The sequence below is a fragment of the Macaca nemestrina genome, chromosome 5, assembly GCF_043159975.1.
Source record: "Macaca nemestrina isolate mMacNem1 chromosome 5, mMacNem.hap1, whole genome shotgun sequence".
NCBI lineage: Eukaryota > Metazoa > Chordata > Mammalia > Primates > Cercopithecidae > Macaca > Macaca nemestrina.
The window spans coordinates 177322502-177350408 of record NC_092129.1 but is presented as its reverse complement, the minus strand read 5'-3'; the positions used below and the strand labels follow the sequence as shown (position 1 = coordinate 177350408).

Below are 27907 nucleotides of genomic sequence, written 5' to 3'. Positions count from 1 at the left end.
TATTCATTCGTAACAGCCAAAAAGTGAAAACAACCCAAGTGTTTATCCACTGCTGTATGGATCAATCAAATATAATGAACTATATTTGGCAAGAAAAGAAAAAGAAGACGAAAAAAGTAATGATGTTTGGAGACATGTCATAACATGGATGAGCCTTGAAAACATTAAGTGAAAGAAACCAGCCACAAAATACTACACAGCATATTATTCCATGTACATGGAGTGCCCAGAATAGGCAAATCCACAGAGACAGAAAGTAATTAGTGGTTGCTGGGGCTGGGGGAGGAGGGAACAGGAGTGGCTGCTCATAGGCATGGGATCTCTCTTCTTTTTAAAGACCGTTTTTCAGAGCAGCTTTTGGCTCACAGAGAAACCGAGAGGAAGGTACAGAGATATCCGCTGTCCCCCGCCCCACAGAGCCTTCCCCATAATCAGCATCCCCCAGCACAGTGGTCCATTTGTTACAGTCGATGGACCTACATTGCCCATCTTCAGCACCACAGCTCATCATTGACATCAGGGTGTACTCTTGGTGCGGTTCATTCTGTGGGCTCTGACACGTATGTCATGACATGGATCCAGCACCGTGATGTCATGCACAGATGTTTCACCCCCTAAAAAGCCCTGTACTGTGTGTCATCATCCCTCCCTCCCGCCAACCCCTGGCAAGCACCACCAACCCTTACACTGCGGAGTTTTGCCTTTTCCAGAATGCCATAAAGTTGAAATCATACTGGAATTTCTTTTTAGGGTGATGAAGATGCTCTAAAGTCAACTGTAATGACAGTTACACAACTCTGTGATTATGCTAATAACCATTGAATTGTACAGTTTAAATTACGGAATCGAATGGTATGTGAATTATATCTCAATAAAGGTGTTAAAAATAAATAAATGACAAGAAGACACGTAAGCCCCACCCCATCCCAATATTCTATGTAAATGGTAGACAGTGCACCCAGGGAAGGTGTTCCCACCCACCAGGTAAGTAATTAGTACTTAAATATTCTAGTGGAGTGTGGCCTGTGAGCTACAAAACTTTGGCCACCAGGCCGCTGACATCAGAAACATGCCTGGTGTGTTCAGCCCAGGGCCTGAGATGCAGTGAGGACTTGATAGATATTAACTCTGCTAAACTCTTGTTATAACTTAGTCCGTGCCAACCAGAAGCATCCTCCCTCTATCTTTCTAGCTCCTTTGACCGTAACGCATGCAGAGGCCCACACTATGGAACTCCGTGAATAGAATTTTAACTCTATTAATTAGAGTATGAAAAAAATTATATCTCGTTAAAGTTTTTTATTTTTATATTTTTTGAGATAGGGTGTCCCTCTGTTGCCCAGGCTGGAGTGCAGTGGCGCAATCACAGCTCACTGCAGCCTCAACCTCCTGGGCTCAAGCAATACACTGGCCTCAGCCTCCTGAATAACTGGGACTACAGGCATGTAGACCTAAACCCAGCTAATTTTTGTAATTTTTGGTAGAGATGGGGTCTCACTACATTGCCCAGGCTGGTCCTGAACTCCTGGGCTCGAGCAATCCTCCTGCCTCAACCTCCCAAGTAGCTGGGATTACAGGCACACACCACCATACCTGTCTAATGTTAAAGGAGTTTTCCAACTGTCAGGGACCCCTCATCTAATGGTGGGTGGAGAATGGGCAGGGCACCTTCTCTTTCTCCAGCAGAAATCAGGATAGCTCTAAGGAAGAGTTTCTCCACCTCAGTCTAGATGAATCTTTATGATGGGGGTTGTCCTGGGCACTGTGGGGTGTGTGGCAGCACCCCTAGTCTTACCCACTAGATGCAACCCTACCCCTGTTGTGATAACCGAAGTTGTCATGACCAAATATGTCTCCAGACATTGCTCAATATCCCCTGAGGGAAACGTCTCTCTCTCTGTCTTTCTTCTCCCGCTGCCACACACCTGCTGAGAGCCATGGTGAATTTTCTTTTACTTCTTTAAGATCAGAAGGCAGCAGAAGGTTCTCAGGCAGGTTCCAGGCAGAACAGTGACTGCCTCTGTTTCCCGCATATGCTGGGCACCCATTCACACGGGGCTCCTAGACCCCACTCTTAATATTCTCTCCTGTGCCCCTCCTTGTATCTGCCCCATCATCAAGGACCCCAAACAAGCGTACAGCCTCTAGCTGTGATATTCAGAATTCACATCATCCGTCCCCATCTTTAGACCTCTGAGACCTCCACAAGGTCTTGGGCATGTGTGTGCCTGGGAGGTGGAGACCAGTTGCAGGGTAGAAGCCCAGCAGGCGGCCACATCTGAGTAGCACCCAAAGAAAGGGGAGGAAGGGGGAGTGGCCATGTATTGAGCACCTATTTCATGTATCAGGTTTATGTCAGTAGTTTCTTACACATTATTTCATTGAATTTTCACAATAACTTTGCAAAATATGTATTTTCCCCTTTTCAAAAATAAAGACATTGAGATTCAAAGGGGTTATCCTAAGTTGCCGGAAAATATAGCTGCCAAAAATTCCTCTCATCTCTCATGTGCAGAGCTCTTGCTACCATGAGATGGGGTCTATTTCTCCTCCCTGTGAATATTTGACTTGCTGTGACTACACAATGAGGCAGGAGCAAGTACTCTGGGACTTCTGAGCTCTGGCTTTCAGTAGACCAGCAGCTTCTGCTTTCTCTCTCTTGAAATCCTGAGGCCACCAGGCTATAAGGAAGCTCGAGATTTACATAGAAAAGGCGCGTGGAAGGCCAGGCGCGGTGGCTCACGCCTTTAATCCCAGCACTTTGGAAGGCCGAGGCAGGTGGATCACGAGGTCAGGAGATCGAGACTATCTTGGCTAACACGGTGAAACCCCGTCTCTGCTAAAAATACTAAAAATTAGCTGGGCGTAGTGGCGGGTGCCTGTAGTCCCAGTTACTCGGGAGGCTAAGGCAGGAGAATGGCATGAACCTGGGAGGCGGAAGTTAAAGTGAGCCAAGATCGTGCCACAGCACTCCAGCCTGGGTGACAGAGCGAGACTCTGTCTCAAAAAAAGAAAAGGAAAAGAAAAGAAAAGAAAAGGCGCGTGGAAGGAAACCAAGACTCTGGTTAACAGTTCCATCCCAGCCACTAGCTGAATGCAGGGACCTGAGTGAGCCCAGGCAAGACCAGCAGAAAAATCAGTCAGTCAAGCCCCAGAATCATGAGAAATAATAAACAGCTGTTTGAAGTCACTAAGTTTTAAGATCATTTGTTATGCAGCAATAGATAACTGATACAGTAGTTAAATAAGTTACTGTAAAGTTAGGCAGCTGCAAGCATAGAGAAACCAGTTTCAACACAACTCGTCTATGCCAAAGCCTCTGCTGTCCCATGAAGGTACACTAATCTATCCCCTAAAATGTGGGACTGTCTCCCTGGGTTGAGATGAAACCATGCATGAACATTAACTGAACAGAAAGGATACCAAAGCAAATGGTTAACCGTTTGACAGTGATTGTACCTGACAACTTTATACCTACAGAAATGTAAGAAAAAGAATCATTAAAATAAGATCTAACTATGGAAAAGTTAAATTCATTAGTTTAATTTATATGAGGGGTTTACATTTGCGCTTAATCAATATGCAGCATATATTGTTTAAATATAATTAATTGTGCTGTAGCAGTAAATTCTGAACCTGGGCATATCTATTCCCAAGTTATCTGCTTCCACCTTTTAAAAGGAAAAAGAAAAACTGGTTGGCAAGTTAATTATTTGTATATGAGCTTCAGTACTTCTCACACCTGATGGCAAAGTCAGAACGCTAATTTCCCATCCCCTCATCATTATCCCCTCAGCAAGGGGCGAGCAGGCTCTTTTACTACTGACCTCTTGGACACTGTCCACAGCAGACCTATAAGCAGCATTCAAGCTTCCTCCATTCGAGATCAGAGCTAGACAATATGGAAGTCTAAGCCCAATGTAGTCCCTGACTTCGAATTTGAACAAATTGAGGGTAAATGAAGAGGTCAGATCACCTCTCTACATTAGCCAACTTTAGTAGATAAAATCTTTTAATCCCACAGTGAAGTGATGATAAATGGTAAGTAGTCAATAACTAGATCTCTTGGAGGAAATAAAGCCCTGATGTGTATGTAGCATTTGCCAATTCCTGTGGTGTAAATACTCCCACCACGGCCAATTTCAAGGTACCAACGTGACATTCACCAGCATGCAAAATTCATGAAAACTTAACAGTCAGTTCTAACCTGAATGGCAGCCCCAGCTCACCACTGATAGCCCACCTACCAAGTGCACAATATTGTATCCAATAGATTTCTATTCACCTGCAAGTGACAGAAAATCCTAAAAGGTAGTGGCTTCACAGAGAAGTATATTTCTCCCTATGTAAAAGAAGTCTAGAGATGGGTAGTCCTGGACCACTGTTGCAGTTCCAAATGATTCTCGAGAACTTAGCCTTTTCTGGCTCTTAGTTCTACCAAGGACAGCCTTCATCTTTACGGTTTGAGATAGCTGCCCTCCCATTCAAGTTTGAGTAAGCAGAACAGAGGAAGTTGCAGAAGTAATGGCTTCTCTTTCGTAAGGGGGATTCTCAGAAACCTCACCAAATATATTTTTAAATGTATTTTCTTTTTTTAGAGACAAGGTCTCACTGTTGTTTAGACTAGAGTGCAGTGGCGTGATCATAGATCATAGCTCACTGCAGCCTCAAACTCTTGGGTTCAAGCAATCCTCCTGCCTCAGCCTCCAGAGTATCTGGGACTACAGGCAAACCCCACCATGCCCAGCTTTACTAAATGTTTTGTTTAGTCCAAGCATAGTCCAAAATATTATGTTTACATTTATGTTACAAAGTTACATGGTTCTATCTAGCTGCAAAGAATCCTGGGAAATGTTTTCCATTGTGTGCCCAGCTGAAAGTCGGCATGTTACTATGTTAAAAGGAGAATGTTGAGGTAGGAACCTAGCTGTTTCTGCCTCAGCTACCATTGATGACTGCTAGGGCTGGGCCTTATACCAAGCTCCCGTGCACACCATTGAAGGTTTTTGTATCACATTCTCAAAGTGCAGCAGGACCTGAGAGAATTTCAAGTGAATACGAACGAGCACCTTAAAAAAATTTTAACAGTCATGCATTTCTTTTAATATGCAAGAAAAAAGAGTACAGTAAACACGTAGTTTCACAGAGATTTTTGCTTAGGACTAGGCTAAGGTAGATCATGCCAGTTTAAGTTGAAAAGTTTTAAATTCCAGAAAAATATGAATAGTATAAACGACATGAGAAGATGGCAAAAATTCTAAAGGTGACGTCAGCTGCCTGAGATGAGGGGAACACTAAGATTTGGTGTGGTTTCCCTCAGTTTCCAGAGGAAGAAACTGAGGCTCCAGGGCAGTGGCACAGCTTGCCCCAGCTCACATGTAATTACGCAGGTAGGTTTGATAACATTGTTCTTGAACCGATGATTAATATTGGTTGGGCATGGTGGCTCATGCCTGTAATCCTAGCACTTTGGGAGGCCGAGGTGGGAGGATCACTTGAGCCGAGGTGTTTCAGATCAGCCTGGGCAACATGGCGAAACCCCGTCTCTATGAAAAATACAAAAAATTAGCCAGGCATGGTGGAGTGTGCCTGTAATCCCAGCTACTTGGGAGGCTGAGGTGGGAGGATCACCTGAGCCCAGGAGGTGGAGGCTGCAGTGAGCTGAGAGATCACACCACTGCACTCCAGCTTGGGCAGAGCGAGACCCTGTCTCAAATATATGTAAATATAAATCCCTAATATTACATTTGAGAGTAACTATAATGCACCTTCCAGTACTCTTGGTAAAATCCTTTTTATACACAGTTATAATGCTTAGATATAATCTCTTTTCTCTACATACAAACATAATATCATAATGCATATAAATACAATTAAAGGCCCAAGTTAATAATTAATACTTTTGGACAGCTTATGGTATGTTTCCAGGAGACCCGATGTCTCTACAGACAATACCTAACAATAGCTACCAGCTAACAAGAGACCTTTTGAGGTCCTTCAGGGCTGGATTTCACAACACACAGTAGTGATATTTAGTAAGCATTTCCTAAAAATTAGAACAAATTCTAGGAAATGGAGGACAAACTGGTGAAACTCAGTATATTAGTAAGAGCCAGTGACATGGGTCTAAGGGGAACAATACGAATGTTAATGCCATAAATGAGAGGTTCTCATGTAACTCTATTTGGAAGTAGAGACTTAGGAACTTAGTATGCAAATTTGTGCCAAAATATATGTAAATTTATGCCAAAAAAGCCTCAACCCCTGGGGTAGGAGAATATACATATGTGCATATGTATATTTTCTTTTTTAACCAGACTGTAGTTCTGTTGTTTGTCATGGTTTCCTGCTCCGTGGCCTCACCAGCATGCACTTCACAGACAGCTAAAGGCAGTTCAAACATCAGCAAGATCCAGTCACTGAAGCCACCGGCAGGGTCTGCGTGACCAGGAGACCACAGGCTGTTGGAGACCTCAGAAACTCTGGACAAGGTCCCTGGCAGTGAAGCCGCTAAACTCAGAGATGAGTGACAAAGCAAGGTCGCAGAATCAATCAGCCATGTCTGTGAGCTTCTTTAAATGCAGATGGATGCCTTCTATCTGTCCAGGTTGTCTGCAGGCCATTCTGTTGGGAGGAGAGAAACAGATGAGACAAGGTTCAAGGTTCCCTGGCCTCCAAGAGTGGCTGAAGCCTCCAGACAGACTCGTTCTTCACTGGGATAGGTATGCTACTAGGGCATCCCCCGCGGGCAGAGGTGGGGGTAAGGGTGGGACAGAGGAAGAGGCGAATATTTCTGTTTCTAGTTAACACTTTGTGTCTACTATATCATTATAGAAAAAAAAATGCAGACTTAAAGCAGCCTAAACTAATTATGAGTGGGGAATTTGTAAAATGATATGATGCCTCTGAATAGTGCCCTGCTGGATTTCTCCATGTGACAAGTTATAAATAAAGCCCAAACCTAACCATAAAACTTGAAGAAAAAGTGGGGAGGAGAAAAGCTGCTGTTTGTCTCTAAAACCCACACTTGCGCACATGCAACACAGATGAGTTCAGAGAGCCCCAACTCAACGTCGTCTCTTCACAATGCAAATCCGAAAATGGCTTCCAGATGGAATCCGAGATACACAGCTTATCATTATACCAGGGAGCAGGTCCACTTTTGACCACATTCAATGAACCACTGATCCACAGCGTCTATGCATGGGCAAGTTTGGCTTTTTCAGTTTGCCTGGAACATTCTTAGACCTGCCACTGTGGTTCCTGGGCTCTCCCCTGGGTTCGTTGCTGAGATTACATTGACCAATATGGGACCAGGCAGTGTTTCAGGCAGGCCCGTGACAACCCCTAACCTTCCTCAGTCCCGTGGCAACATCCCTCCTGTTCACCTTCCTCATTTTATTTTTTCCAGGCTGGCCAAATGGGACAGGCAATGACATCAAAACAGGACGGGGTCTCCCACGTGTTAGGCTTCCTCCCTTCCTCTCCAAGCCTGAAACTGCAGTATGCTGTGTGTGGTGGTAGCCTTGGCTGTTAAGCAGAGCTGAAAATTTAAGAGGGTGAGTACTGGAAAGCATGTAAGTTAGGAATAGATTTGGCTGCAAGTGACAGAAAATCCAAAATGACAGTGGCCTAAACAATACAAGCATCTATCAACCTCTCAAATGAAAGCACACTGGAGGCAGACAGTCCATGGTTCACAAGGAGGCTACACAAAATGTCAGGGACTCTTTCCAAGTTGTTTCTCCAATTTTCATAGCGCAAGGCCTGCAGAGCTTGTCCAAGACAGCTGCTTAAATTCTGTTTAATAGCATCGTGTCCATATTCCAGCCAATGAGTGCGGCAGATTGATTTTAATAATGGTCCCCCAATGAATCACGCCTCCTTGTTCTAAACCCCTCTGCAATGTCAATGGCACTGCCTATTCTTCCATCCAGATGTGGGGTCTAGTTCCTCACCCTTGAATCCAGGTTGGCCAGTAGAATTTGACAGAAATGGTGTTGTATAAATTACAGAGCCTAGTCCTTAAGCACTCTCGAAGCTCCCTCTCTCTCGCTCTTGAAACCCTGAGGCTGCCATGTTGTGATAAGGTGCATGTGGCTTTGGGAGGAGGAGACACTTCGCAGAGAAGAACTGAGGAGACTCCGCTGGCAGACGTGTGGATGAGGCCACCTTAGATCCAACAGCAGCTGGGGTATCAGGCGAGACTGGCATGAGAAACCTCCCAGATTTCCCAGCTACAGAATCACAAAAAGTAATAAACTGTAGTGATTTTAGCCACTAATTGTGGAAGTGATTTGGTGCACGGCAACAGATAACTGAAAGCAAGCAACTAGCGGGAGAGGCAAAGAAATGACAAAAAGCACTGTCTTTGAAGCAGCTCTCCATCTGGCTGTCATGTAACATAGCTGTTGACATCTTTGGGGCTACAATCAGCTGTGAGGGAAATGCCGTCTTTCTCCTTGGCAGCCTGGTGCCCAGTTACCACCAAGGGCATGGAGGATAAGAAAGAGCTGATGTTAGGTTATGCAGCTATCACTCAATGAGAGAGGGGGAAGATTAGGAAACAACAAATTCACAGCACTTTCCCATGACTAGCACAGATGTTAAGTTAGAAAGAGCTGTGGCTGGGCATGGTGGCTCACACCTGTAATTCCAGCATTTTGGGAGGCCAAGGCGGGTGGATCACCTGAGGTCAGGAGTTCAAGACCAGACTGGCCAACATAGTGAAACCCTGTCTCTACTAAAAATATAGAAATTAGCTGAGTGTGGTGGCACGCTTTTGTGATCCTAGCTACTTGGGAGGCTGAGGCAGGAGAATGGCTTAAACACGGAAGGCAGAGGTTGCAGTAAGCCAAGATCATACCACTGCACTCTAGCCTGGGCAACAGAGCAAAACTCCATCTCAAAAAAGAAAGAAGAAGAAGGAGAAGGAGAAGGAGAAGGAGAAGGAAGGAAGGAAGGAAGGAAGGAAGGAAGGAAGGAAGGAAGGAATAAAGAAGGAAAGAAAGAAAGAAAGAAAGAAAGAAAGAAAGAAAGAAAGAAAGAAAGAAAGAAAGAGAGAGAAAGGGAGGGAAGGAGGAAGGGAGGAAAGAAAGAAAGAGGGTGAGGAAGGAAGGAAGGAAGGAAGGAAGGAAGGAAGGAAAGGAAAGGAAAGGAAAGGAAAGGAAAGGAAAGGAAAGGAAAGGAAAGGAAAGGAAAGGAAAGGAAAGGAAAGGAAAGGAAAGGAAGAAAGAAAGGCAGGCAGGCAGCCTGGGCAACAGAGCAAAACTCTATCTCAAAAAAGAAAGAAAAGAAAAGAAAAGAAAAGAAAAGAAAGAAAGAAAGAAAGAAAGAAAGAAAGAAAGAAAGAAAGAAAGAAAGAAAGAAAGAAAGAAAGGAAGGAAGGAAGGAAGGAAGGAAGAAAGGAAGGAGAGAGAGAGAAAGAAAGAAAGAAGAAAGAAAGAAAGAAGAGAGAGAAAGAAAGAAGAAAGAAAGAAAGAGAGAGAGAGAAAGAAAGAAGAAAGAAAGAAAGAGAGAGAGAAAGAGAGAAAGAAAGGAAGGAAGGAAAGAAAGAAAGAAAGAAAGGGAAAGGAAAGGAAGAAAGACAGGCAGGCAGGCAGCCTGGGCAACAGAGCAAAACTCCATCTCAAAAAAGAAAGAAGAAAGAAAAGAAAGCAAGAAAGCGAGAAAGCGAGAAGAAAGAAAGAAAGAAAGAGAGAGAGAGAGAGAGAAAGAAAGAAAGAAAGAAAGGAAGAAAGGAAGGAAGGAAGGAAGGAAGGAAGGAAGGAAGGAAGGAAGGAAGGAAGGAAGGAAGGAAAGAAGGAAGGAAGGAATAAAGAAGGAAAGAAAAGAAAGAAAGAAAGAAAGAAAGAAAGAAAGAAAGAAAGAAAGAAAGAAAGAAAGAAAGAAAGAAAAGAAAGAAAGAGAGAGGGAGGGAAGGAGGAAGGGAGGAAAGAAAGAAAGAGGGTGAGGAAGGAAGGAAGGAAGAAAGGAAGGAAGGAAGGAAGGAAAGGAAAGGAAAGGAAAGGAAAGGAAAGGAAAGGAAAGGAAAGGAAAGGAAAGGAAAGGAAAGGAAAGGAAAGGAAAGGAAAGGAAAGGAAGAAAGAAAGGCAGGCAGGCAGCCTGGGCAACAGAGCAAAACTCTATCTCAAAAAAGAAAGAAAAGAAAAGAAAAGAAAAGAAAGAAAGAAAGAAAGAAAGGAGAGAGAGAGAAAGAAAGAAGAAAGAAAGAAAGAAGAGAGAGAGAAAGAAAGAAGAAAGAAAGAAAGAGAGAGAGAAAGAGAGAAAGAAAGGAAGGAAGGAAGGAAAGAAAGAAAGAAAGGGAAAGGAAAGGAAGAAAGACAGGCAGGCAGGCAGCCTGGGCAACAGAGCAAAACTCCGTCTCAAAAAAGAAAGAAGAAAGAAAAGAAAGCAAGAAAGCGAGAAAGCGAGAAGAAAGAAAGAAAGAAAGAAAGAGAGAGAGAGAGAGAGAGAAAGAAAGAAAGAAAGAAAGAAAGAAAGAAAGAAAGAAAGAAAGAAAGAAAGAAAGAAAGAAAGAAAGAAAGAAGGAAAGGAAGGAAGGAAGGAAGGAAGAAAGGGAAGGGAAGGAAGGAGGGAAGGAAGGAAAGAAAGAGCTGTAACCATCTTTCCATTTTTTTTTTTTTAATAAAAACCATTTTTTAAATAGAGACAAGGTCTCACTATGTTGCCTAGGCTATCCTTGAACTCTTGGCCTCAAGCAATCCTCCCACCCCAGCCTCACAAAATGCTGGGATTACAGGAATGAGCTACTGTGCCTGGCCTTTATCATGATTATATTATGATTATAGTTTTTTTTTAATCTTTTTCTTCTTAAACTTGAATTCTCCCAGCTCATAATAAGAGAAGGTAAATGAGAACACCTCCCAAAAATATGCTACACCTCTGAGACATAAAAGTAACTAAGATTTTCCAGCCTGAGGAAGGGAGGGTGGAGGAAAGATGTAACAGACCTGTGGAGGTCAAGGGCGCTGGTGATGGGACCAACCTCCTCAGTCTACAGTGAAATCACGAGGGCACTTAAGTTACTCATAAGGAAGCATCCCTGTACTGTAGTCTGGTAGACTCTGAAATGGGGTAACAAGTGATACTGTTGGAATCCTTCTCTTGCTTGTTAAAACTCTGATGAACTCTCAGCTGTCTTTAAGGGTTTGGATTTCATTCACAGTGCACGAGAGAGTGAACTGGAAGAACTCTAGCGGTCTCTTCAAGTCCTTCACTTCCATGAAGCAGAAAAGGCCGTTTGCTGTGTGTTTGTGCAGGACTCCCACATGCCTGGCACACTCCTGGGCCCTCTGGAGAAATAGGAAAGAAGGATATGACAAAGTATCTGCCCTCCATGGGTGAGGCTCTCTCCTTTATTAAGAAATGCCAGCCAAGGCCAGGCACGGTGGCTCATGCCTGTAATCCCAGCACTCAGGGAGGTCAAGGCAGAAGGATAGCTTGAGGCTGGCCTGGACGACATAGTGAGTCCTCATCTATTAAAAAAAAAAAAAAAAAAAAAATCTCCAGGGATATATGTAAATTTTAAGAACTTTTTTTATCTTAAAAAGGGAAAATGAGAAAAAGGAAAAAAAAGAAATGCCTTCCCTCTTCATGATTCCTCTTTAATAATCTTCCAACTCACTGGGCACCCCGTAACTTTGGGTTCTTGAAGACTTTCCAGGAGGCACAGCTTGGTTAGTCTTAAGAGCATCAGCTCGCGGCTTTTCATCTTCCACATGCACTCGTTCCTAAAGCGGCTGGACTGAGAAGGTCCTTCACGATAGCCCGTCTCCCGGTTTAGACGAGACAGGCCCCCTTTCTGCTCTCCCATGTCTGACTCCAATTCATCATCCCATGATGGGAAAACCCCAGGGCAGCAAACAAAAGGGAAGCCCTCTTTGATGACAACAGCCCCATCAACTCAGAGTGTTCTGGAGATTTCCCTGGCATTATATATTTGCTTATTTATTTGTTAAAGGAACACCCATTATTAAAACTGTATATTTGGCTCGTGTTGGGAATCATCTAAATTCAGTTATATGGTAGAGGGAAGTGAAAAACAGCTTTTCGTCCACAAAGTCACCTCCTATTCTTCCTAACTTTGTGTGTGTGTGTGTGTGTGTGTGTGTGTGTGTGTGCGTGTGTGTGTGTGTGTGTGCGTGTGTGTGTGTGTGCGTGTGTGTGTGTGTGTGTGCGTGTGTGTGTGTGTGCGTGTGTGTGTGTGTGTGTGCGTGTGTGTGTGTGTGTGTGTGTGTGTGTGTGTGTGATAGAGACGCAGAAAGGAAGGGAGGAAGAAAGAAAAATTATCACTCACTAGGGTTAGTATTATGATAGCAAATTAAGGGAAACATTTGTAAGAATTATTGAAGGCTAAAAAAGACTCTCTCCTCACCTTTTTAAATATAAAACATTATTTTCAGCTCTTCTACGATCCCTAGGCAGTGTCATTAGCTGCAAAGAAAAGCACATTCAAATAGTTAAAGCCTGATATTTACTAATGCTGGTCATTTTTACCATAACTCAAACTTTTTCACAACTTCTAAAATGTTCAGGATACATTAGCTAAAGCCCCAGATTAAAGATTCATGTGATTTCTTGAAAAAATGTTCATTATCACTGGTCATCAGAGAAATGCAAATCAAAACCACAGTGAGATTCCATCTCATACCAGTTAGAATGGCGATCATTAAAAAGTCAGGAAACAACAGATGCTGGAGAGGATGTGGAGAAAAAGGAACACTTTTACACTGTTGGTGGCAGTGTGTAAATTAGTTCAACCATTGTGGAAGACAGTGTGGTGATTCAAGGATCTAGAACTAGAAATACCATTTGACCCAGCAATCCCATTACTGGGTATATAGCCAGAGGATTATAAATCATGCTACTATAAAGACACATGCACACATATGTTTATTGTGGCACTATACACAATAGCAAAGGCTTGGAACCAACCCAAATGTCCATCAATGATAGACTGGATTAAGAAAATGTGGCACATATACACCACGGAATACTATGTAGCCATAAAAAAGGATAAGTTCATGTCCTTTGCAGGGACATGGATGAAGCTGGAAACCATCCTTCTGAGCAAACTATCACAAGGACAGAAAACCAAACACTGCATGTTCTCATTCACGGGTGGGAATAGAACAATGAGAACACTTGGACACAGAGAGACAGGACACACTGGAGCCTATCGGGGGGTAGGGGGCTGGGGGAGGGATACCGTTGGGAGATATACCTAATGTAAATGATGAGTTAATGGGTGCAGCAAACCAACATGGCACACATGTATACCTATGTAACAAACCTGTACATTGTGCACATGTACCCTAGAACTTAAAGTATAATAATAAAACAAATTCATGTGACTTCTTTCAGATTTGATATGTTGTTGAATAAGATAATTATCAAATTATAACATTAAAACCTTATTCTGAGGTGGGCGGATCATTTGAGGTCAGGAGTTCGAGACCAGCCTAACCCACATGGTGAAACCCCAACTCTACTAAAAATACAACATAATTAGCCGGACGTGGTGGTGCATGCCTGTAGTCCCAGCTACTCGGGAGGCTAAGGCAGGAAAATCGCTTGAACCCAGGAGGCGGAGGTTGCAGTGAGCCGAGATCACACCACTGCACTCCAGCCTAGGCGACAGAGTGAGACTCCATCTCAAACAAACAAACAAACAAAACAACTTATTCCACTTACCCTTTATCTTACTTTGTTCTCTGAGATCACTGATATCTTTCCAGTCTTTCTGAAAATACAAGCAAATACGGATACAGATGATATTTTCTTACACAAAATATAACCAATTATATGTACTCAACGCTTTTTGCTTCTGTCTCTTCACAGCATTTTCTGGAAAGCTTGCCGGGTCTGTGCACAGTCAGCAGCCCTGCTCCTTTGCCCTGCTGTATAGTATTCAAGTGGGGATGTTCACAGATTACCCAGTCCTCTAAAGATGACACCTGCGTTGCCTCCAGGCTTCTGCTCCTACAAGCGATGCTGCCATGAATAACTGCTCACGTACATCCTTCCATACGTGTGCAGACGCCTCTGGAGGATCAGTTCCCAGAAGCACCACCCCACCTTTTATTGCTGGCAAACTCTTAATCACCCACTGACAACCACGGCTCAGAGAGTCAGACATGAGAAGAGGCATGTCCAGAGAGGCACAGGAAATGCAGCTGCATCTGCCGTCTTTACTCAACTGTGAGCTTCTTAGGAGTCTGGACCCCTTCTTACCCAACTGTGTATCCCCATGAATAACTCAATAAATAAACAAATGAACAGATGGTATTCAAACTTAGACTTCTTAAGAAACTCAGAAAGACAACCTCTAAGCAGAGGAGGGTACTCTTTCTGTAGGTACTGATTACTGCTATGAAATGTATGTTTCTATACAATCTAAGACATCATAACCAGAACAGGGAAGTTATTCAGAACACAGAGCAAACCCCAGCGGCCCATCCTTCTAGACACAGTTCCTTCCTCAACCCCATGCCTTACAGCAGATTGTCTTAAGAAAATAGCTTGGCTGCTTATGCATAGACTGCATTCTGACTACTCGTACATGGTTTCTTTTTGTGTTCTGGGACGTTAATGGAAGTCATCAAATGAAAACGAAATAAGGGAAAACATATTTGGTAAAACCCTATGGTTTTGTAGAGGCAGAGTATGAGGAAATTAAAGTGTAAATGGTTTGCCAAGGGGCGCGGTGACTCACGCCTGTAATCCCAGCACTTTGGGAGGTCGAGGTGGGTGGATCACTTGAGGTCAGGAGTTCGAGATCAGCCTGGCCAACATGGTGAAACCTCGTCTCGACTAAAAATACAAAAATTAGCTGGGCACAGTGACGGGCGCCCGTAATCCCAACAACTGGGAAGGCTGAGGTAGGAGAATCGCTTGAACCCAGGAAGCAGAGGTTGCAGTGAGCCAAGATCGTGCCACTGCACTCCAGCCTGGGCAATAGAGTGAAAGTCTGTCTCAAGAAAAAGAAAGTATCGATGGTGCCTACATGATGATTGTAGCTAACATGTATCAGATCTTTACTATGTATAGACCACTGTTCTATGTCTTTAAATAAATTTATTCTCTCATTTAATCTGCTTCTCAAAAAAAAAAACAAACCCAGACAAACAAAAACTACACAGTTGTTACTATTATTATTCCCAGTTTCTCAGTTTGGATACTGAAGCACAGAAATGTTAAGAAACGTGTCCAAAGACACACAGCACTTAGTAAGTAGTAGAGCTGGGATTTGAAGCCAAGCGATGCTGTTTCTTCTCGTGTGTGTGTGTGTGTGTGTGTGTGTGTATTTACTTTCCATGGTATATTAGAGAGAAATGGGTTCTTTTGTAAGTTTCAGAAAACCCAAAATAACTATAGTGTGTCAGAAATGCAAGTTTGTGGCCAGGCATGGTGGCTCACGCTTGTAATTCCAGCACTTTGGGAGGCCAAGGTGGGCAGATCACAAGGTCAGAAGTTCGAGACCAGCCTGGCCAACACAGTGAAACCGCGTCTCTACTAAAAATACAAAAATTAGTTGGGCGTGGTGGTGTGCACCTGTAGTCCTAGCTACTTGGGAGGCTGAGGCAGGAGAATCGCTTGAGCCCAGGAGGCAGAGGTTGCAATGAGCCGAGATCATGCCACTGCACTCCAGCCTGAGTGACAGAGTGAGACTCCATCTCAAAAAAAAAAAAAAAGTAAGTTTATATAGCTTTCACATAAATAAATAGTAAAGGTCAGCAGTCCATGGCTGCAATACTGGCCAAGATCATCAGGAACCCAGGCTTCTTATCAACACAGAGCTTCTACCTCATGGCCCAAAATGGCTGCTGAGCTCCAGCTACCACATCCACATTCTAGCCTGCAGCAATTAGGAAAGAGACACAAGGACACACCCACTTTCTTTGATACTACTTCCCAGAAGTTGAACATGATACTTCTACTTTTAGTCCATTAGCCGTAGTTTTCCCCTTGACCACGCCTAGTTCCAAGCGAGACCGAGGAAAGAAGCCCTTGCTCTTGAAAAGCATTCTAAAAATGTGGGTTATCATTACTGAGGAAGCAGTGAAGAATGGATATTAAGGAGTAACTAGCACAGTCGGCCACACAGTAATAGAGGAGATGCATTCATGGAACCCCAGTGTGAAAAGGCATTTTGAAGAACTCTAGTCAAAGTTCTTATCTGATGCTTAAGTCAATTCCACAGCATTCCTCCCTACCTATCGTCCTCCCCTCCCTACTAAAAAGAGAGAGAGGCTTCAAGCAACCCATCTGATGTCTGGACAGTGCTTCCATCAGTTGAGCTGATCTCCAGTTGGTCTTATTTCAGCCCCTTGATGCCATTCACATTAACTCTCAAACCTAAGTTCTCTCAGACCTAATAATTCAGAACTAATAATATTTGGAGACAGTCATCAAGTCCCACCCCCAGACTCCTCTTCTCCAAACTAACCACCCACTGTGCTCTCAAATACCCCTCCCTGTCATCCTCCCAGTGTGCTCACAGTTCACTGGAGGTGTCCTACCTGGAACCCTGGGAGTGGCTTTACACAATCAGAGGCAGCTTACAGCTCTCAGATACGACTCATCTATTCATCTACATCTACAGTGGCTTCTCAGCGAGCTTTGAGACTTTTGACAGTTGCTTCACACTTTTAACTCCGAGTGTTTGACACCTACCAAAGCTATAAATCCCCCCAGTGGCCGTTTTTACTGCTGATTTGGGGCTCCGATGCAGAGGCTGACATCTCCCTATCTTACCTTCTTCAGTTGATGGGGCCTCTTTATAGGCTCAAACCTATAAAGATAGCTGTAAATCCTGAGTCCATCCGTCAACAAACCCTCTGTTCCTCCTACCTCCATCTGCAAGTTTGGTAATAACCCTATGACTTCCTCCAGCAGAAGCTTGTGAAGGACAGGGTCAACCCCGAAATCCTCCCTCCGGGTGAAATTGATTCATTAAGCAGTCGCTCTGTGGCAACAGTGAAACTGGTTTGGATGTATGTTGCTGCCCTAGCGACATCCAAGCAAGCAGCTAAGAACCCCGAGGCCTTAGATGTTGGCAACATCTTCTACCAGAGCTTTCCTTCCACAGGGAGAAGATTCTCAGAGCCCTTAGGAGCCAGGATCTGGCAGTTGGGAGATAGCAGTCATTCATGCATTTATTCATTCTTTCATTCATTCATTGTTCATTTGTTAAACATATATTGAGGTCTTCTACAAGCTAGATGTGTTATGTCCTGAGAATAAAGGCAAATAAGACACAATGCTTCCCCTCAAGGAGCTTGTCTGTCTAACAGAGAGTACAACTGCAGACAAAAGGACTCTGTGGCAAGCTCCAGACAGGTTATGTCACTCTTCTGCCCAATACCCTACAATGGCTCCCACGTTCCTCAGAGTAAAGGTCAAAGTCCTTCCCATAGGCCTATAGGACCTGGCCACCCCACAGCATTTTTCCGTCCTCCTGCTCTTTTCCTCCTTTTTTCCTCTCTAGCCACACTGGCCTCATTTCTCCTGCCTTCAGGACTTCGTACCGTACCTTTAGATGCCACAACATTCCCTACCTCGAGAAGCTCTTCCCCAAATAGTTAGATGGCTCACTCCCTCCCATCCTGCAAGTCTTTCCCCAGAAGAGGTCTTCTCAGGGAGGCCTTGTCTAGCCACCCCATCTAAAATGTCAACGCCCCCAGTATTTCACATCCTCTTCCTGATTTATTTCTTCTTCTCAAGACGTCTTCTTCTCTAATATTCTCTAGTCTACTTCCTAATCTTGCTTAATTTCTATCTCTGCCCACCAGCGTGCAAGCCTCTGAGAGCAGCAGGGAGCTTTGGATTATTTTAGTTTTGTTTTGTTTCGTTGTATTTAGAGCAATTAGTGACTAATATAATATATAAAAGAGGGAGGAAGAGAGGAAGGAAGGAAAGAAGGAAGGAAGCAAATGAATTTTTCAATGTAACCCGATATGTCCTGTAACGGAAGAAGAATCCATCACCTTGGAAGTACACAGAGAAGCCTCCTAGCCCAGCCTCGGGAAGTCAAGAGGCTTTCCCGAGAGAAATGAGAATGAGTCAGAGTTGGCCAGGTAAGGAGCAGACAGAAAGGTAGTTCCAGGAAGACGAAGCAGCACACACCAATGGCTACACCTGCAGGGAGACCTAGGTGCCATGGGAACTCAGTGCCTGGAAGCTGCACATAGCTGAACGTGGCACAGTGGCAAAAGGAGGGCTGGGGCTGAGTGGAAGAAACCTGCAGACCGTGAGAAGGTGTTTGGAATCCATCAAGAGAGCAGAAGGAGGCAGTGGAGCGAGCAGCCAAGCATCATAACCAGATTTTCCCTTTACAAAGGGCAGAGTGAGAAAAATGGATGGGAGGAGAACAAGACTGGAGACATAGACATCAGTTAGAAAGATGCTTCACTCACTCCACCAAAAGAGGTTAACGGATGAATGAGGGCAGGAGTCAGCAAATATTTTCTGTAAAGGGCCAGGTAACAAATGTCTGGGGCATGTTCGGCTCTGTCTTTTTAGCAAGAAAGAAGCCATGGGCTGGAGCAGTGTCATAGGCCTGTAATCCCAGCAATTTGGGAGGCTGAGGTGAGAGGATCACTTGAGCCCAGGAGTTTGAGACCAGCCTGGGCAACAGAGCAAGACCCCATCTCTACAAAAAAATTAAACACTAGCCAGGTGTGATAGTGCGTGCCTGTAGTCCCAGCTACTCAGGAGGCTGAGGTGGGAGGACAGCTTGAGCCCAGGAGTTGGAGGCTGCAGTGAGCTGTGGTTGTACCACTATACTCCAGCCTGGGCAACAGAGTGAGACCCTGTCTCGAAAAGAAAAGAAAACAATAAAGAAATCAGCCATGGCCTGGGCACTGTGGCTCACGCCTGTAATCATCATACTTTGGGAGGCTGCGGCAGGTGGGTCACTTGAGCCCAGGAGTTTGAGACCAGCTTGGGAAACATGGTGAGACATCATCTCTATAAAAAATACGAAAAAAAAAAAAAAAAAAAAGCCAGGCATGGTGGCGCGTGCCTGTAGTCCCACCTACTCAGGAAGCTGAAGTGGGAGGATGGCATGAGACCCGAGAGATTGAGGCTACAGTGAGCCGAGATCACACCACTGCCTTCCAGCCTGGGTGAAACAGTGAGAGCCCATCTCAAAAAAGAAATCAGCCATGGATGGTATACAAATGAAAGAACATAGCTGTGTTCCAATAAAACTTTATTTACAAACCAGTCAGCAGACAGATCAGGCCTAAAAGCCATCGTTTACTGACTCCTCAGTTAAGGGGTCATAGAGAGAAATCAATGTATTGAAAGGATGTTTAAGAGCTACGGCTAGTAGAACTTGGTGATTAATTGGCTTTGCGAAGCAGTCAGGGAGGTATCAGAGACTGAAACAATCAGCACCCATGCCCGTGAGTAGAGGCTGACCATGAGTCACTCGGAGAATCTCTGTATCTTCCTATGGGCAAGAAATCAGTGAAAAGCTGTGCAACCTTTTTAGTGTGATGTTAAAAAAAAAAATTATTCTATATGTGGGACAAAATTGTCACAATGCATAAGAGGATGCATAATAAAATCTTAATTTTCTTCTCCCTTGATCCCGCTTCCCCGTTCCCCTGCTTGCCACCGTGCCACATTCAACTTCATGCAGCCTCCAAGGGCACCAAGTTTCCATGGCATCCACATCTCCTCCGGGTGCAGGAATTTGCCTTTCTCTCTGCCCCTTACCTGGCCGACTCTGACTTGTGTGTTCCAGGGAAGAATGGCCTCAATTGCCATGAGGGAGAGAAAAGGATCCCCCCCTCAGCCCTTCGGCCCAGGTGGGTCTAGGGCCTGCCTTGAATTATAGGGATCACACCTCTCTAGGCCTGAGAGCCGCTGAGCGGCACTATTAGTGTTTGACTGCCCGGAAATGTCTCCCTCCTCCACCCTCCTTCTGCCAGGTCTTCTACAAGGTGCCTGTGTCTTTCCTTTCACCTGACTCCTCCCCAAGTCAGATAAGCTGGGAGCAGGAGGTTCCTTGAGCCCCATTGAGAATCAGCAAATATCAGGGTATGCGTGTGTGCTGGTGGCGGCAGTTGCCAAACTATGCCTGGAGGTGACAGCAGTGAGGCCAAGACCCAGGGGGCCGATCTCGGGTCTTCACAGGGAGGGAGAAGTGGCAAATTCTCTAACAGCGTGCATCAGGCAGTGAGGTTACAAATAATAATAACATACATTCTAAAATAAATAGGCCAGGCATGGTGGCTCACACTTGTAATCCCAGCACTTTGGGAGCCTGAGGCAGGAGCATCACTTAAGCCCAGGAGTTCATGACCAGCCTGGGCAACAGAGCGAGACCCCATCTTAAAAATAACATTAAATTAAATTAATAAAACAGAATAAAATAAATTCAAAAAATAAAAATAAAATTAAAAATGAAATGAAATGAAATGCCAAGCCAGCGGTGGGCCTCAGTGTGTGGAGCAGGCAGGCAGGAGAGTAGCGGGAAGAGGGACAGCTCCTTCTGAGCCGTCTCCAGAAGTGGCTCCTTGTCAACAATTGTAAAGGTCACATGCTGACGTGACAGTTGCTGAGGCTGTGATGCAAACGCACGCAGGAAGCATTGTGCAAGCAGACCCTGGAGACCCGCAGGCTCCCGGGCAGAGGGCTGCCTTCTGTGTGGGCTTGCCCCTCGCCACACCTGGCCAGGAGCCTCCCCCAGCCCCGTGACCCTTGTGTCAGAGCCTGGCCGGATGACAGACAGCATGGCGTGCAGGCGAGACCCACTGAACTGGCAGCTGAGGACAGGTCCAGGCCCAGTGGCTGGGGGCCTTCTCAGGGTAGGTACCACAACAGCTATCCAAGGACTCAGGACTTTTCTCCCACAGCCAGACTTCGTGATTGCAAGAAGGAGCCCAGCCTCGGATGACCTTTCCCCGTGCCAAGGCACTAGGAGAACACAGACCTCCCCACACAAACAGTAAGTCAGCATGCGGTTAAAAATGTAAATGTGCACTAGAGAGTTTAAAATATATCAACTGAAGGAGTAAAACCAGACTGTCTGCTTGTCTTGGATTCATTTTGTGCTGTACAAGGCTCAAAAGGAACCCAGATTCTGGCTGAAGAGGCCGTTTATGGGAGGCCCCGCCTTGACGGCGACAGGTTGAGATCTATTGCAAACCCGTGGTGGCCTCACCCACCAGTTTCCTCTGCGGCTTCTTCCCCCTCCATGCTCCAGGCTGGCCAGCTAGCAGGCCAGGGGCTACTTCATGGGTACACTAGCTCCAGGCGTGACGGCCAGATGCTTCCTGCACACCAGGCCTGCTCCCAGGCTGCATCCCAGAAGCCGATCCAGGCAGGCAGGGTTTCTTCCCAACATCTTGGGAAACAGAACTTACACATGAACCCCAGCACATACACGGTACCTAGAACACTCTGGCTTCAATGCCACGCCCATCTCCGTCTGTGTCTACACTGTTTGGGATTGATTGATAAGGCCCCAAATGCATTCCCACCAAGAGCTCATTTTGCAGACTTATCATATCACACCACGCCAAGGGCATGTGCACATTTTAGAACATGGTATCCTAGAGGTGACAGTGCCCTACCCCAGTGTTCATTCTTTGTTTATTTGTTCGAACTCCACGTGCATCCCGTTGGCTTTCAGTAACACACAAGAGCTCAGGCAACAAGAAGAGAACTGTACCCGGATGATGAACTGGGACATCCACCCCCATCTTCCCCTCCTCCACCCCAGGCCGTGTGCTTCCCAGTCATGCAGGGGAGTTTCTGGAATGGGCAGTGATCCTGATGTTGACTATAGCCGTGGGCCTCTGAGAAGATGAAGCAGTGTTGGGTAGGGACAGCTTCAGGGTCACCAGGCCCAGCTAGAACTCCAGGCTGACCTCAGAGCAAAGTCCAGCATCAAGATGAGCTCCTGGGGCATGAGGCTACGCAAGGCCTGAGACCCCACAGATGGAGGACGCTGGGCCACCTTGTGGAGCTCAGCAAGAGAGGAAAGCAGACCAAGGCCAGAACCAAGCTGCTGTCTGAAGATGGGAGGGGCGGGGCGCAGGCCTGGCTCCAGCACACAGTGTGCAGCAAACTCCAGCCTGTTAGATGCAGATGCAATTGGAGCCAAGCACACCTTGATACCTCCAAGATGTAACCCCTTACCAGACCCTAAACAAACCTCGTTCACAGAGCCAGACCACCCCTATTTGAATCAGCTGTGTGGCCATGTGCCTGTCATTCGGTCTCTCTGTCCCCACTTCTACAATGTAAAACAGGAGGGTGAAACCCATGGGACAGCAGCCACATGCAGGAGAGCTGGCACCGTCAGCCGTGGCTGTGGGTGACTCCCTTGGCCTTAAACAAGAAAGGGGCTCACACACTCAAATTCAGCACCTTCTTTCCTGTTCTCCTTTGAAGGAAACACCCTTCATATAAAAAGATGGGAAAAGAAACTCAAGACTTTTTCTTCTTTTGATAGGGTCTCCAATTTAGAATCAGCCTGTCCATATTCTCTCCAAACCAATGCTTCTATTAAGGCAGAGTAAATGGAAACAGAAATTCCATGGCCTGCATCTAGCTTGTCACTGCAAAGTGATTCACACAAACACATACTCACACTTCCACACACACGTGCACCTCTGATTGAAGCACTGCTGCGGAACTGATGAGACACCACTATGCAACCTCTGTTTTTCAATTAAGAGCAAAAAACCAATTATTAATCTATGCCATAAACTTAAGTACAAGTGTAGTTGAAAGCATTGATGCCACAAAAGACCAGGTCACAGACTGACTGGGGGCGGCTCTCAACTTGTAAGCTTCTTGCCTCACTCTTCTGGCAGCTACAAGTCCTAAAAAATGTCAAGTCTGCATTGTCCTCTCGTTAGTACTGACTAGGCAGTCAAATACACTGCCACAGTGTGTGAGACTCCAAAAGCCACAGGATGTACCCGCCCTTAGAGCATTAACATAAAACTTAATTAAGAATGTGTTGGGGCCGGACAGGGTGGCTCACACCTGCAATCCCAGCACTTTGGGAGGCTGAGGTGGGCGGATCACGAGGTCAGGAGATCAAGACCATCCTAGCTAACATGGTGAAACCCCATCTCTACTAAAAATACAAAAAAAAAATTAGCTGGACGTGGTGGTGGGCACCTGTAGTCCCAGCCACTCGGGAGGCTGAGGCAGGAGAATGGCGTGAACCTGGGAGACGGAGTTTGCAGTGAGTCAAGATCACGCCAGTTCTCTCCAGCCTGGGCAACAGAGCGAGACGCCATCTCAAAAAATAAATAAATAAATAAGTAAAAATAAAAATAAAAAAAGAACACCTTGGCTGGGCGTGGTGGCTCACACCTGTAATCCCAGCACTTTGGGAGGCCGAGGGGGCAGATCATGAGGTCAGAAGTTCAAGACCAGCCTGGTAAACATGGTGAAACCCTATCTCTACTAAAAATACTAAAAAAAAAAAAAAAATTAGCTGGGCATGGTGGTGGGTGCCTGTAGTCCCAGCTACTCGGGAGGCTGAGGCTGGAAAATCGTTTGAACCCGGGAGGTGGATGTTGCAGTGAGCCGAGATCACACCATTGCACGCCAGCCTGGGAGACAGGGTGAGACTCTATCTCAAAAAAAAAAAAAAAAAGAACTCCTTAAAAGGAAGAAAATTTTGACTACAACATGGATGGACCTTGAGAACATTATGCTAAGATAAGCCAGACACAAAAGGACAGACACTGAATGATTCTGCTTACAGAAGATACCTAGAGTCATCAAATTCATAGAAACAAAGTAGAAGCGTGCTCATCAGGCGCTGCAAGGAGAATGGAAGAGAGAATTGCTGTTCAGTTGGCACAAAGTTCGTCTTGCAAAATGAAAAGAATTCTGGCGATGAATGGTGGCGGTGTTGGCACCACAGTGTGAGTGTGCTGAATGCTGCTAAACTGCCAGTGCCACGCCTGCAGTCCCAGCAACTCGGGAGGCTGAGGTGGAAGGATCGCTTAAGTGCAGGAGGTCAAGGCTGCAGTGAGCTACGAGCGTGCCACCGCACTTGAGCCAGTAATACTCTGTCTCTAAAAAAACAAACTGCTATACTGTACACTTAAAAATGGTTAAGATAGTAAGTGGGTGTTTTGTTTTTTGTTTTTTGTTTTTTTCTGAGAAGGACTCTCACCCAGGCCGGAGTGCAGTGTCGGCTACAACCTCCGCCTCCCAGGTTCAAGGGGTTCTCCTGCCTTAGCCTCCCAAGTAGCTGGGATTACAGGCGCCCGCCACCACATCCGGCTAATTTTTGTATTTTTAGTAAAGACAGGGTTTCGCCATGTTGGCCAGGCTGGTCTCTAACTGCTGACCTCAGGTGATCCACCCGCCTTGGCCTCCCAAAGTGCTGGGATTACAGGCGTGAGCCACCGTGCCCGGCCAAAAAGTTTTGTGTTATATGCACTTTACCATAGTTTCTAAAAGAGAAAATAAATTAGAACAAATAATCCCATGAAGTTAAGAGGTAAGCAGCGCAGCATGGACCAGGAGGTCCTGGGAGCTGTGGAAGTCAGAGAAGGCTCCCGGAAAAGGGAGAGCTCATGCAGCTGTCCACACCCCCCATAACAAGCCAGGAAGAACTATCTACCAACGTGTGAAGGCTGTCCTTGAACCTAATGATGTCTATGGGAATGGAGGGCCAGGCCTCAACTATCAAGAAAGCTGCATCACCAAGGCTTGTCCATCACCAAGACACAGCATAGTATGGCCAGCATGATCATGTGACCCATACTCAGCGAGCAGGCTGAGAGTGAAGGGCACTGTTGATAATTACAGTGGACAACAGCATATGGTCTCCTGGGATCTAGCAGGAACAGCCCAGGCTCGGGACTCAGGCAGACCTGGTTTCGAATCCTAGCTTAGGCACATACTTGGGCAAATTGCTTTCTGCCCCCGAGCCCCAGTTTCCCCTCCTGTAACATTTCTATCTCATGAGGTTATTGTGAGTAACAAAAATAAGATGAGAAAAACTTCCAGTCCAGGGCCTGACAAGTCCTAAATATTACAAGCCTGTAATCTCTTATCTGCAATTCTGGGAAACTAGGGCTCAGAGAGAGGAAAATTGAGGTTTTATTGTGCACCCTCTTATCTATTGTGAATTTTTTTACTCCACTTATACATTTTTTAAGATTAAACCAAAAAGTGCCCCTCACCCGACAAGGAAGCACAACCATAGGAGTCTCTAAAAGCTGGGTCCTGGGAAAGCTGAGTCCTGTCCCACTGCTAATGCAGTTCATACAGGCAGGTCCAGGGGCTTCTCCCAGTTTCAGGCTCCTCGTGTGTACCACAGAGGTGCCTTCAGAGATTCCAATTACAGATCAGTTGGGAAAACAGTGTCCAGTCTGGGTCTTCAACGGAGGGGATGGAACGTGGGGAACTGGTTACAAAGACGTTGGAGTTGTTGAAAAGTCAAATCGGGGTAGTGAGGCAACCCAGGAAGAAACAACGGGAAGAAGTTTAGAAGTTTCTACCCACTCTGGGCTTGGAAAGGGGACGTTACCCGAACTCAAATCCTGCACTGTCTGGTAGGAATTGGAAGGATGGAGGGAAGGGCCACCTAGCCACAGAGGACCAGTGTCAGGGACCCTGACCAGGCCGCAGAGAGACAGAGAAATGCCCTGGATCTCCCGTCCCCTAGCCCTTCAGTTTATCCTCACTGACCCCCTGGGCTGAGGCCAGTCAGAAGTCAGGAGCAAGGGGACCTGGGAAATGTAGTTCTCAGAAGACAGAGAACTGCAGTCCAAAGCAGAGCAGGGCAGTCCAGGAAGACCACCACCGCAGTGCAGCCACGGCAGCTGGGGTCATCCCCGACTCAGAAGGGATTTTCCACTTTTGTTTGGCATTTCTGCTTCCCCGGCATTTCTGTTTTAGATGCCCCATATGCAAACTAATGAAATTCAAAGTTTCACAGAAGAGAAACTTTTGAATTAACCTGGAAACCTAACACTTGGGGCCTGTCCATCATTTCCGAATCCCCCAAGCAGATTTGCGTCCTCTGACTCCCCTCGCCAGACTGAGCATCTCACGGCCAGCACCTGCTCTGCAAGGCAGGCTGTGCTAGGCAGGTGTGCGATGCTGGGAACACAGAGAGAGCTGGATTCCACCTGGCTGCTGAGGGAGGAGGCGGCGGCACAACAGGTTCCCACACCACCTGGAGAGCAGGCACGTTACTTCCTCCAACAGGGCTGGGCTTCCAAGTACAGAGACCAGAGGTCACTGTGGTCCAACGGACTGAGCCGTAGATTAGGAACTCAATTGTTCTTTGTTTAAATCCAGCTGAGGCACCTAACCTTGCGTGACCTTGAGCCAAACACAACTCTTAGGATGCAACCTGCTTCACAAGATGAGAAAGATACGAGTAAAAACGTCAGCAGACTCTGGAAGGTAAATGAACAATCCTGATAATGCCCAGCACTCACACTGTGCCCTTCCCCCTAGGCGGGCTTTTAAGCACGATCTTGCTTGTCCTTGAAATCATCCTTGTGAAGGCAGGGAGAGGAAGGACCATTATCTCCATCTTACAGAGAGAGAAACCAGGCACTGAAAATAGGCAGCAACCCGCACAGTGGGTCATGCTGGCGTTAGACTCAAGGCCACACGAGTGTTGGCCCTGACCTGTCTCTTCTGCCCCATGGAGGACCAGTTATTTCCTTAGCCCGGGGGCCCCAGTGACTCAACGAAGGTCTGGAGGGAGACACTGTTTTTAGGTCTAAAAAGGGGAGAAGAAACAAGAGAGAAGAAGAGGGAGCAAAGGAAAAAGGGAAGGGAGGAAAGCAGAGATAAAGATGGGACCTGGAAGGGGCAAGGTTTAGACACTAACAGGTTGCCCGGACTCTTAATGACAGCACGTGTGAGAACCTGGCGTGGCAAGCTCGGTTTTACCAGCCTTAAAGGCTTCCGTGCCCTTCCATCATCACCCAGCATTACTGGAAATTCACTAGAGTTATACATTCAGAAGAATACACAGCCACTCCCCTTCATTTCTGAGCAGGGGTAGCTCCCGTATCCGCCAACCTTTTTCCTTCCCTCAGGGCCCAGTTTACGACACTTGAAGTTTTGTTCCCTGTTGTCAGGTGCTATTGTGTAAGGTGGGAGAACAGATACTCCTGTGGGTGTGCTAGAGCTGAAACGCCTTTATCTGAATCTGAGCAGCGGGTGCTTTCACACACAGGAAGAGGGGTATCTGGTACCTTCCTGTAGGGCTGCGAGGGTCCTCGCCTTTCCGCCCGCAGCAGATCTGGGCCCATGTCGAAGACAAGCCCTCACTACACTTGGGCAGTTGTAATTTACCAGGCACGTCAAGGGTTGGGAAAGCTGTGACTAACGAGTCTAGCTTGTGCAAGACTCATCCTCTTACCTCTCTCTCACCATCACATTCCCAGCCCCAGTAAAGAGTAGGATTCTGGCTGAGTCTTTGGCTAAGATGACAAATAGCAGCCCCTCTTGTTGACACATCCCAACTCAGACCACTGGATCCGGAAGACGCACACAAACTCCACTTTTGCTAGTTTGCAGCCCCAAGGGTGTTCCAGAAAGTAGACCTTTATAACAGAATAGCTTCCTGGACTCCAGGCAGAGCGGTACCACTGCATCCCGGCCATAATTCTGATTGCCCCCTGTACACCCGGAAGCTCACTCCTCAGGATGCCCACCTTGCTGTCTGCCATCGTGGAAATGCACTGACGTCACTCACCTACATGGTTACAGATAAACCACAGGCCACAGTTGCAGTGCTCTTCTCAGGGTGTGTGTGGAGGGGAAATGACATTTATTCTTTGATTAATGTTGTCTCTCTCTGTCCCCAGAGTTAGTAAACAAACAAGCTGTCCTTGGAGCAAGCATCTCCCCGTCTCTGAGCAGCAGCCCTGCAAGTGAGGCC

General features: G+C 46.0%; 2 long non-coding RNA genes across 3 annotated transcripts; one reads left to right on the top strand and one right to left on the bottom strand.

The window, feature by feature from the left end:
- On the bottom strand, positions 1 to 27838 carry LOC139363510 (uncharacterized). Of its 2 annotated transcripts, none has more exons than XR_011624063.1 (4): positions 27681 to 27838; positions 13696 to 13744; positions 12377 to 12435; positions 1 to 6624 (listed from the first exon to the last, which is right to left on the bottom strand). It is a non-coding gene; the product is annotated as an uncharacterized lncRNA (long non-coding RNA). The 2 variants fall into 2 exon arrangements; XR_011624062.1 differs by having other exon boundaries at positions 27722 to 27838.
- On the top strand, positions 20635 to 27907 carry LOC105487375 (uncharacterized). The gene is made up of 3 exons (XR_011624064.1): positions 20635 to 20962; positions 26305 to 26412; positions 27834 to 27907. It is a non-coding gene; the product is annotated as an uncharacterized lncRNA (long non-coding RNA).